Source organism: Tympanuchus pallidicinctus, unplaced genomic scaffold, assembly GCF_026119805.1.
Source record: "Tympanuchus pallidicinctus isolate F22 unplaced genomic scaffold, pur_lepc_1.0 scaffold24, whole genome shotgun sequence".
Taxonomy (NCBI): domain Eukaryota; kingdom Metazoa; phylum Chordata; class Aves; order Galliformes; family Phasianidae; genus Tympanuchus; species Tympanuchus pallidicinctus.
In genome coordinates, this window is record NW_026294741.1 from 8414149 (window position 1) to 8426210 (window position 12062).

The 12062-nt window shown below is 42.9% G+C and overlaps 1 protein-coding gene across 6 annotated transcripts in view; it reads left to right on the forward strand.

Annotated features, from left to right (window-relative positions):
- Window positions 1–12062, forward strand: part of AUTS2 (activator of transcription and developmental regulator AUTS2) — a 658144-nt gene that overhangs the window by 460966 nt on the left and 185116 nt on the right. The window lies entirely within an intron of this gene.

The window sequence follows — 12062 nt, forward strand, 5'->3', positions numbered from 1 at the left end:
AGTTATATGACCTCAGTCCCAGCACTGCAGAGCTGCTCAGTCAGGGCTGTTGTGTGCAATGTGGTAGAAATCCATAGTACCTTGTACTCCCAGGGAAACATGCACACATGCAGTCAGATCGATGCTCCTACTTGTCATGTGTCATCAAAAATGCAATGAGAGAGGCTCCATCCTGACTTCATACAATCCCTACTCCTCTTTTATTTCTCTTTCCTGGTTCAGGAATAACAGCAGCTCTGAACTTACATGGTCTTTGTTTGAGGCTCTGCTTCAATATAAGGCTCAAGAGGGTACTAGAACTGAAGCCCAAAGTCCAAATGATGTTATGGTGTTTCTATGTGTTGTTCCCATACAGCAGCCCTCAGAAACTCCATCCATATCAGATTCTTATTGACCTATGCACAGTACAGAGAGGAAAGGGAGAAAATGTTCTTGTCTCCAAAATCTTGTGATGTAGATCATTGAAATGGCCTGAATTGGAGGGGAAGTCAAATACAAAGAAATGAAATTGGTCCAGAATGTGGTTCCTGGGGTTGCTGTGCACGGCAGCAAGCAGGAACCACTGTGGTAATGTACATCTCTGGGTGCCTGGGTAGTATGACAGCTGTAGTGCTGCCTGAGTTTCTTTTCCATGCATGGGTTACGTGTACAGTAACAAAAGACTTATTCAAATTAATGGTTGTCTTCAAGTAATGTAATGCTTACTTTTGTTAATGGAAACCTAAGAGCTTCCATTCAGCTATCTTCTTTAGCAAAGCAGTACAAACTCCTTGCTGTTTCCTGTAATAATGTTAATCAGAATGAATTCATTGGCTACTAATGCAGGTGCCATATGTAATTTGGTATAAATTTTACTGTAATTTTCTGTTAATTAGGGCCCACTTATTCTAAAGTGCTAAATGACAGCAAGCACCCTGATTTCGAAAGTCAATTGGAAATAGAAGTGACTCTACTGCCAGTAGAAAGAATGTTTGGAGCTGGTAAAAAGGCATAATTGTCTTTTAGAGATGGCAACAAGAGCTTAGGGCTAAGAACTTGCCAAGAGGAACATCCAACTCATTTTGGTGATGGTGGCTGCGTCACTTCCAGGAGGGATTTGTGCTTCACAGAAGCTCAAAATGGACTGCAGTGCTATAGAGCATGCATTTCCACCAGTATTCCTGTATCTGTTTCTTTACACGTAGCCATTGTATATTCCGGTTTCCTGTTTGGATTTTAAGTCGGTGATCTTGCATCATTTTGGTACGCTGTGGGGTGGACTGCAATTTCAGAAGAGAGAAAAGCTGATGCTTTGATTTTTCTGGTGCGAGTAGAAAGAGCAGAGTGAGTCCTGGACTCCACCAAAGCAAGCTGAGGAGGCTTAGCTGAGCAGCTCTTAGATATTTTGCCAACAAAAAAGAAGGTCTGAAGTTGAAAACACTCTCTACTCCCCTCTTTTTCATGAGGAAATGGCATGGTTTTTGGAAAGTTTGCTTCAGAAAAACATAATATTACATAATATTTTTTGTGTACATATGTGTTCATGAAGATTTAGTCAAAACTTCCCATAACAGGATTGCTCAATGTATGATCTGTTTGCCACAGTATTTGTCATTCCAGATAAAGAAAAACGCGTAGAATAGATAGAAAGTAACCTGAAAATTTGACAGATAGGCAAGAACCAAATTGCTGTTTCCATGCTGTGCTAAGGACACTTTAAGGAAACACCAGATCCTAGAACCTAAGCCTTTCCTATATTGCATCCCTTTGAAAATGAAAGTCCAAAGTTATGGGAAGCAGAGAATAACAAAGCAGAGCTGGAAGTGGACAAGAGTAAACGCTTCAATTCACATTGAAATGATTTCACCTGCCTAGTATAATTTAACCTGCCCACACTGCTAAACTTCTATATTACAGATTTCTGTCAGAATGTCAGGAGAAATGATAAGCCTCCTCAAAGCTGCAACCTCTATTACTTACAGAGAGCATTTCAACCAGGGTTTTCTTGTACATATTTAAGACTTTTAGCTTGATCTCTCAAGTATAAAGAATACCCTACTTCATGACCCCTCTTGTTAGTTGATAGATGGAATCTTTTCTTAAGCTGAGTCCCTTGTCGATTATGTTTTCAGAATTCAAGGCTTCTCTTTAAGCTTCCTGGCTTACAGCCAAGAGAACCCAGCTTTGTTACCCACAGGGTTGCCTTTCCATTAACAGGAAGCGGATCTGTGAAATGGCACACGTGCTGATCTGCTTCCAGGTGACAAAGAGCAACTGGGGAGGTGGGATCTCATTCTGTTGCCACTGCGGATAATGGCAAGGAAGAGTACCGAAACTGTTTTGTTATTGGGGCTTTTTGTTTGTCTGTGTTTTAGTTTGAAAATGGGGGTTATAAGGTAACACCAGAATGGAGCTGTATTCATGGCTGTGTTTTAGATGGTCTTCTAATCTCACGTTGTTTACAAACCTCTCTGCAGACCCAGGAAGAAATGCACTGCAAGGTATGCTTGGTTTTGCATCAGCATCGGCTGAAGAACTTGTGTGTGATGTAAAACAAAGAGAGGGGACTCGTTTCATGCCTACATCTCCATTGTGGTCACTGCCTGGTTGGGTGGGTGATGGTTCACTTCTGTGTCACACCAGGGTGGTTCGCATCTGTCATCTAAGCCAAGTCAATCAATGAAATGAGGCTTCCTGAAGATTCTCAATTAAGAACTTAAGTGCTTTTTCACATGACTGCTTACTTGGGGCCTAACAGCAGAAAAAGATTCCAGGCCACGGCTGATCAGGTGACTTCACTTAGCTGAAGCATCAACAACTGGTTAGGAATAGATTCGTCTCATAGGAGACTTTCATGCTTGACTGTAGGTACTGTGAAAGCCACTTTCCTCTCTTTTAGTTAATGACCAACCACTGTGGATTCTGGGTCTCACTATAGGTGGTGAATGTTTGGGGGAAAAAATGTATAAATTGGGTACTGGTTGCAAACCAGTCTTAGGCACTTCATTTCAACTTCATGCAGAAATGCCAGTGTAATAACAAAGCTGAGCCATTGTCACAAGTGCAGAAATAGCAATTCGCATTTATAAGAGGATCTAAAGGAAAACAGCCCTGGTTATATACTAGGTGACAAGCCGCCATACATTTATTTAGCTGATTGCTGCCTACAGGGCTTGGTTAAATTTCTGAGGGCATGAAGAGAAATGAAACAGCAAGTAAAGAAAACCAGAATTCAAGAGAAAGCATGTTATGAAGATGTCTAATTAGTTAGAAAGATTCATATTCTAGTGTGTGGTTTCCTCCGCCCCTGCCTTTGAACGACAGGAATAGTCATAGAACCCTAATGAAACATTCCTACATCCTGTACTCCTGCCCCCTCTGTGGAGTGCTTTTGCTTACAAAATCTGCAGCAAGTACCATCATGCACCCTCCTTTCTTTTACAAATATTGACCTTGTAAGGCTAGATTTTCAGCTGTTACAAATCAGTCTAACACTGATTACTGCTAAGCTTTCTTGATTTGCATCAGCGAAGGCTCTAACCTGAGTGTTGTGCTCTGAGCATGCAGTGAAGCCTGAAGCTAGTACTAAATGGAACCAACCCTTCCTTTAATTTGTAGTCCACAAACGAACTCCTGAAACATGAATTGCCAGGGCTGCATCATCTGTGTCCCTCAGACAATCATGGTTCAGGTCACAGTGGCAGGTTTCATGGCTGAAACCCAATTGAAAACCTGGGCATGTTTGTTCTGGCCCCATTTTATATCTGGGATAAAAAATTATCTCTGTGCCCTTGTTCAGGTGTCATGACAGTTAACAGGGAAGAGCCTGTGATAGGCAGGGGAAGTAAAACCTGCAATCCATCTCATGAATTGCTCTCCCCTGTGGCGAACCAAATCTCTCCTGATCTTGCTCCCAACAAATCCACTGTCTTGTTGCGTCTTGTAAATTTTCAAGTGAATTAATTGTACTCTGGAAGTCAATGGAAGGTGATGTGAGCGTAACCACTGCGGTCCGTCAGAGAGGGGGCTGTGCTGTGGTTCACGTGTGGTTGTTGGTGTGCACTGCCAAATATTCAGTAGCTGCCCAAAGTCAGATGTCCTCTAAGAAATGCAGGGATCTGCTGTTACTTTAGGTTAAGTGTTCCTTGGGAGTGCTGAAATGCTTAATGCTGAAGTATCTTCCTGACTTTTCAGATCAGAGCTCTGATTGTGAACACGCAAAGGGGAAAAAATAACTGGGAGGATTTGTCACCTGGTTTCATTTGAACAATTGCTTTTCCCCCCTTGGTCAGATACAGGACATAACAGGAATCACCCAAATGTAGATGGATTGCAGTAACACGCACAGTTCTTTACTGGTTTCCATTACCTATGCTGTTCATTTCCCAAGAGGAAAGGGCAGCTAATACTGTATGTTTTTAACAAACCAAAGGGAAGGATAAGCCAGCGCATATGAAACGATGTCCTTTTATTCTCCACATGCAGTGAATTAAATTGCGATTTCCTCTCTTTGCTTTCTCTCAGTTCTCTGTACGTCAGACACAGCCAGGTATGTTTGTAGTCCTTCACCAGCATGATCACTGGCAGCACGCAGGTAATGAGTGGACACACGTTGTGCACTGACAGGGTTTCGAAGCAGAGCTCTGTTAATGAATGGACAGCGTTACAGAAAGGCTTGGGGCAGCCAGCCCTCCTCAGGGGAGGCGAACACTGGCATGTTCTCCATTTAGCTTTCTGTGTTGTATGTGTTCCACACCTTTATTGAGATATTTAGTTGGCTGTAGTCGTTCTTTTGCACTCATACATTCTCAGTGTTTGCATTGAGGAGCTCATAACTGGGTTGTGCTCCCCTGTGCCTTAGCCATTGCTGTGTCCTTGTGAACCCTATGATCCTCTCCCTTCTGTGAAAGTACACATCGTTATCAGGTGGTGGCAAAAAGACACTTGAGAATGGTTTATAAATGTACAGGAACGTAGACAATGTTTCATTAAGAACAGGCCAGCTGTCTCCTGATGTCTGGGACAAATCCTTCCTTCCTCCTTCTCCCTCTCCCCCATAATGCATTTTCTTGTTGTTTCTTTGAATAAAAAAAATAATAATGGGAGAAGCTTGTAGTTGATCCCTGGAGTAGAATAGCAGTGATGGATGGGGGGGGGGGGGGGAGGGGGGGAGGAGGAGGAAGAATGATTTGAACAAACAGTCTCAGGAGGACAAATGAAGTGCTAGAAATATGACTTCTGTAAGTAAAGGGGGAAAAAAAAAAAGATATAAATGAAAATATTTGCCTGCTTAAGCAACTTCTATAATAAAACTTAAGCCACAGTGTTAGCAGTTCAGAATAGATTTCCAAAGTCAGCCAAGATTCTCTAGGAGACAGTGTTTAATTTTCAAAATAGACGTAGATGCGTAGCTGTCCAAATTACATGAATTCCTATGGACAAGATCTGCAGATGGCATTTGAATGCCTCAAGATGCAAATGGGCTTCTTATGGGATTTTCAGAAGGACGTAAGTGAATCAGGCAGCCAACTTGTTTTGATTGTAATAGGAGTTGCATGCCTAACTTGCTTTATATGCCTCTTCCTTTCTGCACAAGACAGTTTGAAAATGATACTTGGGAACAAAAGCCACTTTGCCTATAGAAAATGTACTCCTGACTTCCTAATAGGCATGCTGACAAAACGTAAACTGGAAGGGATGCTGCCATCCCTCTGATCGAGGTCGTTTCTGGCTGCTTGAGCCCCCAGCCAAGCACTCGCTCTTGTTGCCAGCATGCTGTGTTCCAGGCTTGAGAAGCAATCCATAAAGCTCAACCAGCAAAGATTGGGCTGGCTTGCATTTAGCAAGCATTAAATAAGGAACCGCTTTGATTTTCCTAGGCTAACACATGATCCTATTCATAATAGAAATAGAAAACTTCCAATTTAAATATAAAAATTGAGCTCAGGAGGTATTTTTGTGGCTCTTGCTGCTATATTGTGTACTGCTTTGTTCTACGCTCTGGATGGATCTTGCCGGCTCTTTATTTGAGTGACCTTACTGTTATGTGCCAGGGTCCATCTCAGAAACCTTTGCCAAACTGGAAGAAACCAGAGCCATGCTCTGCGCCCTGATGATCCTGGAAGTGGCAGTTAATTGATAAGAAGAGCCAGGAGCACAACACCAACCAACTCTAGGCATGCATGGAGCAAACTCTCCTCTGCCCCCGCCCTCCACTTTCTTTTATTCCTCTGTTTGTTAAGTAATTAATCTCATTCTGCTGAGATGAAATTTTCTATTAAAACAAAACTTCAATCAAAACAATGTTAGGGGGAAGTGGGGGGGAGAGAGAGCAAGAGAGTCCTCCTCACAGTTTGTTAATTGGTTCTTTCACCTGACAGTAGTTTGTGTCAATTAACTTGATACTCGGTGAAAGTGAAATTAATCCACCTGGGTCAAAAGCAGCTATTAATTTTTAATCAAAACAAAATGCTCACTCGACAGATTTGTAGCTCCTCTTAGAATAAACAAGATACGCATGAGGTGGAACGTGCCACCAGGCTTCATGCCATGGAGATGCTCCTGGGGATAATTTCTTGCTCTCCTGCAAAGGGCAGAGGTGCAGCAAGTCAGCTGCTAATGACATTCTCTTCTGAACATTCCCTTTCCCCTGTGCGTTTCTCCCACTGAAATCAAGAACCTCTGGCAGATTTGGGTGCACTCCTGCAGCAGGGCTGTCACACAGTGCCCACAGAGTGAACTCAATACAGCAGCTGCCCTCTGATGTACCATGCTGCAGGGACACGTGGTCACCCCTTGCCCAGCATGGGCAGCCCATCCCAGGAGTTCTTCTGTCTTTGTTGCAGTTAAAAAAATAAATAAAAAGGAAAAAGGGAGAATCTCCTATGAACTCCTCACTCCTCCTAGCAGTGTGGTGCTCCAGGTAGGTGGCTGTCCATCATACCCTGTAGATGAATCTAAAACGTAACAGGAACCAAAAACTTTGGCTATAAGCCTGTTTCCAAGCATGAAATGCATTAGTGTTAGGTGCTGTAATAATAAACCACACCAGAACTGGTAGTTACGGATTCTCCTTTCCTTCTAAAGGGAGGTCTAGGTGAAATAAGTTTGGTACGTGCACAGAAAACCCTACCTCAAAACCACAGAAGGTGCTTTAAAATGCCTTTATGGCTCTCTTCCAGTCCCTCTCCCACCTGAAAGCTTCTATCTCTGTTAGACTCAGGGAATAAAACAGGAAAAAAACAACTCTGCTGCATACCAGCAGTACAGCAGCAGCTCTTGGGCTGTGCCCCAGGGCTCTCATCAAGCTCTGAAGAGCAGATGATTTGGAGCCAGGCAGAAAGCAATGGTGCAAGTGCATGCTGGGGGCAGGGCGAGCAGGACTTGAGGGGGAATCATGGTGACCTGCTGATACATTTCATGTGTCCACGGGGACCTGTAGAGAGCAGGTGGTTTTAAATGTGTGCTAAGAGCATAGAATCATGAGTTGGAAGGAACACTTAAAGACCATCAGGTCCAACTCCCTGCAGTGCATGGGGACACCCACAGCTCCATCAGTGCTCAGAGCCCCTCCAGCCTGACCTTGGGTGTCTGCAGGGATGCAGCATCACTGCCTTTCTGGGCAGCTTATTCCAAAGATGTAAGATGCCAAAGTTGTTTAAATATCTCCTGATGTTGGTCCTTGCTCTTTAGCATGTGTGAGATGTCCACATCCCTCCAACTCATCTTGCAGATGCAGGTTGCTGGGTGGGTTACAGTGGGCCACAATGTGACAGCTAAGCCAAGCAGCCCCTGCTGGTTGTGTTTGGTGCAGCTAGTTACTGGTCTGAAGCTCTGTCTCATCTGGAAATGAAGAATGGGGAGGCTAATAATGAACTGGAAATAACATTTCCTAGCAGGAAATTCCCATATGAGTTTTCCACTGGCCAGCTTTGGTAGGAGTTGTCTGCATGGTCCTTCTTTCCTCTGAAGCGTGGGAGTTCAGCATTGCGCACAGTACAGCCAGCTCATGGTAGGACCTGGTGTTGTCCAGGGGAGGATCTGCACAGGTGCTGCCGTTGCAATCAGTGAGCACCGAGGTGGTAAATGGGAGATGTGGGTCCTGTTGCAGGGCCTTACTCCTGTTGTAAAGCAGCTCTCTGAGATATCCTCACAGCTCTTTTCTTTCCTGCCACTGTGTAGGCAATAAAAGCAAGATATTACCTGTTGGTTGTCAAGGCATCAAGCCTCACAGGGGATTTTTTTTCCCTCCTCCCCCCAAGTAGTATCATATCTTGGGATTTTTATACACTAATTGGATTTTATTTTTTATTTTTTTTTTTTTTTTTTTTTTTTTTTTTTTTACTATTGTGAATATCATTTTATGAGATGAATGTCTGCATACCTGAGTGCTTTGGGCAATTTACACCTGCACATCTTATTACCTGCTCTTGCACTGATTTGGCCAAATGGGTGAGAACGATACATCTATCTGAAGGAGGGTTTTAATCAGTTGTATGCAGCACTCCTTGGTGCAATCATAGCATAATCTAGTGTGTGATACTGCTATTTCATGTACTTCTCTTTCTAATATACTAATTAAAGTAAAACGCAACCTGTGTGCTGGAGTTAATGGACATATTTATTACACAGTCAAAATGATTGCTAGTTCTTCTCTTGTGATGCCCGGTCCAGAGTTGTCTAATCAGTGCACAACTTGGATTACTGTTAGGATTTTAACAAGAGAGAATATATTCTTCAGTGATAGCGAAAGGTGAGTGAGTGAAAAAGGAGTGGCAGGCTCCTCTGACAGCCAAAATCTCATTTGCAAAAGGTATTAACAGGCAACAGTGAGACAGGGATATAGCTCAGAGCATGGAGGGACTGTTATGCATTAGAAGTAATCGTGGCGGAACTAATAATAATAACAACTATACACAGGCAGACCAATTAGCTGGAGCTGGCCACAGCCCTTGATGTCCTGTAGCGAGCATAAACCTGGCCCTAATTAACTCCTAATTCAGTGAAGGAGATTTTTTGGCAGCAAAGGCATCACGGGGCTCAAGCTGGGTCATCCCACATGTGCTTTGTCCAAAGGAAGCTGAGCTGGTGGCCTATCTGCCCTGCTTCCAAAGCACCCATGGGTCCGCTGCTCCTCCCTGTCTTCCCGAGCTGATTCTGCCTGCCAGCACCATGGGAAACCAATCTCAGCTGGGCTGGTTGCACAGCCCGTAGGGCAGCAAACCTCAGAGGATGTAATGTGCTCTTCTCTGTGTTGCTCCTCATTATCCATTTCAGGTTCTCAACTTTTTCTTATTATTATTTTTAAAACGATCTCTATCGTGGATAGATGTGGTGTGGTGCTCTGACAAGTGGAAGCTTACATTTCTGATGATTTATTTGCGTGTCTCATAAATGGGTAATCTTTTTTTTTTTTTCACTTTCAAGGTGATGTGATTTAGTTGCAGAGAGATTAGGAGGCTTATGGGAATCAGAGGAAGTTTGGTGTTCAGAGTCTTAAACCTTCATAATGAGAAATGTTACTTTCTCCCTTTTCTCCCTCAGCTTATAAGCAATATTAAAGCCTTGCAACAACAACATCAAGCGCTCAAGCAAATAATATGTGTCCACACAAGAAGTCTGTACCCCAATCCAGCAATATTTGTAATGGCGTAGATGCAGGATATAGCTGGGGATTAATGACTAACTGGCATTAATGGGGCTCAGATCATCAACTGCTTCTCTGTTGGTCATTAATCCCCAGGAAACAGTCTATGCTGAATCTACTCCTGCTTAATTAGAACATGGTTGTGTTGCAGCACAGCACTGTCTGTGACTTCTAGGGGAACAGAAGGAATAAAATATCCTTATGAGCCTGTTGAGCATGAAAGGCGTCTTCTCCCATTTGCTGGATGTGTGCATGCATATATAGACAGACAGGCTCCTCAGGTAGGGCCTGATGGCTGTTGGCTAGCCCTTGTCTTTTCACTCTGTATCTTGGTCTCTTTTTTCTGTTCCAGGACAGTTTTTATGAAGGAATGTCTGTTTTTCATTATTCTAGGTTCCTTTAGAGCTGCTGGTGAGACCTAAATGACTGTGAGCTGTGTTTTGTCAGAGATTTTAAAGTCTAAATTTGAATGGAAAGTATCAGTTTTAAGTCTGTCTTGACCAACTTATTCATAATGGTGCGATAGCACAGGCTCTACCCTTTTTCCACATTTCATGTGTAGTCATTCCATTTTTGCTCCTATTTTGGAGTCGTAAGAGAAAAGATTCACTTGCAGTTCACAGAAAAGAGTTAAGGAGATTCAGTCCTGCCCTAGCTTGGGTTAGCAGCGTTCCATGGGATCCTCCCTTTCTCTTCAGGTATAGAAAGCTCCTTTCTGTTTCAGAAATCTTTAGCTGTTGCTCAAGTCCCAGTTTTAAGAAGGTTCTGGGTCATTTCTTCCTCTGCACCAGCCAGGTCAGTAGCAATTTGAACCACTCAGCAATGTGAACTGCTCAGCATGTCCTCAAACAGCATAAGCATAATTGTACGTGCAAGAAACCTGATCCAAACCCCAGAAAAAAAATGTTTCTGAAGTCTTCACAGGGTTTGGATCAGGACCTGGATGTTATTAATTGAGCTCTATAGTTTCTACCACTCTCTGCTGGGTATGAGGTTTGTGCTAAGATAATTCTTCCCAACCTCATGCTGATCTTTTGTTTTAATGCAGTTGGATGGCCTAGGTATGCAGGCTTGTGCTTCTCTGCTTTCCATTATCCATGAACAGCATTTAATGCCAAAACAGAGAGGGGAAGACAAGCTTTTTCCACAGCCTTATGTGAAATACTTAACGTTTAAAAGTCTTTAGAATATACTACACACACATTCCACTTTTACAAGACCAATATAACACTTTGAAAAGTTTTATGAATTCCAGCATGTAACCAGAGTACTTGTTAGCCTGTTTTGAATAAGCCATAATGGCTTGGCCCCAAAGCTGCATAGTTAGCAAATCCCTGCTCTGTTTATGAGCAGTAGTTTTGACCAGGTCATCGGGAATGGAGTTTGATGAATCTCCACACCATTTCTCCATGGGTATGTCTGCAGAGTTCAACCTAGTTAAAATTTTAGGAGCAGTAAATGGAAAGATCATGAGCACGAGGCGATATTTTAATCTGTATTTCCAGGCTCCTTGAATCCTCCATCACCAGCTATTCTCTAAATGCTTTCCATAAGTGTACAACCACGCAGCTGCCAGGACAGCAACAAGTTGGAACCTGCATCACATATCTATGGCAGGAGGTTATGGAAAATGTTCACAGTGCAGTGTAATGCTGCCTTCCACGCCGGCGTCCACAAACACTGCGACACTGCTAGAAGTTAGAGCATGATTTGAGAGCTGCATATACGATGCTGGCAGTGCCTCTTGTGAGACACAGAAATAGTTTGGAATTTTACTTGAATGTTTGTAGGCATCTTGGAAAAAGAAACGCGTAACAGTTGAGTGGAAGGTTGATCATTTACTGTATAAAACACGAGGCAGAGGCAAGGTAACCAGAAGTTGGTTGTTCTAGTTCATGAATCCTGTACTGTTGCTGGTAGAGCTGCCCAAGTTTTATGCAGATTTCATTTGGAAGTTTAATTTAGATGATGGTCTGCAACATCCTCCTGCAGGAGAATCAGGAGGTGTATTTATAAAGCATAGTTACTTTGCAGGAAATATTTAGCGTTTTATCAAAGCACTTCACACTTCCTTCATCTTGTGAAAACTGTCGCACGTAAATTCTTCACTGAAAACTGGAATCCAGCATCTAATCAGAAAATTCAGCGCTTCGTGGTTTTGAATTGAATTTGTGTAATATAACTTCAAGTTTTTCATGAAAGAGACCTGGAGCAGACACTGTAGCTCCCAATTTCACACAATGTCTACCAGTTTTATGTGACTTCTGCAGTTCTGGTGTTCACACCAGAGGATGGCACTTGGATCTTGTAAGAACCATGTATGATGGTTGAAGTTCTCCCAGTGTAGAGGACCAGCACAGAAGCACGCCTTATTATTTGGTTTCCCCTGCAGATAACAGCTTGAATGTGTGTTTAAAGGATGTGTAGACTATTCACT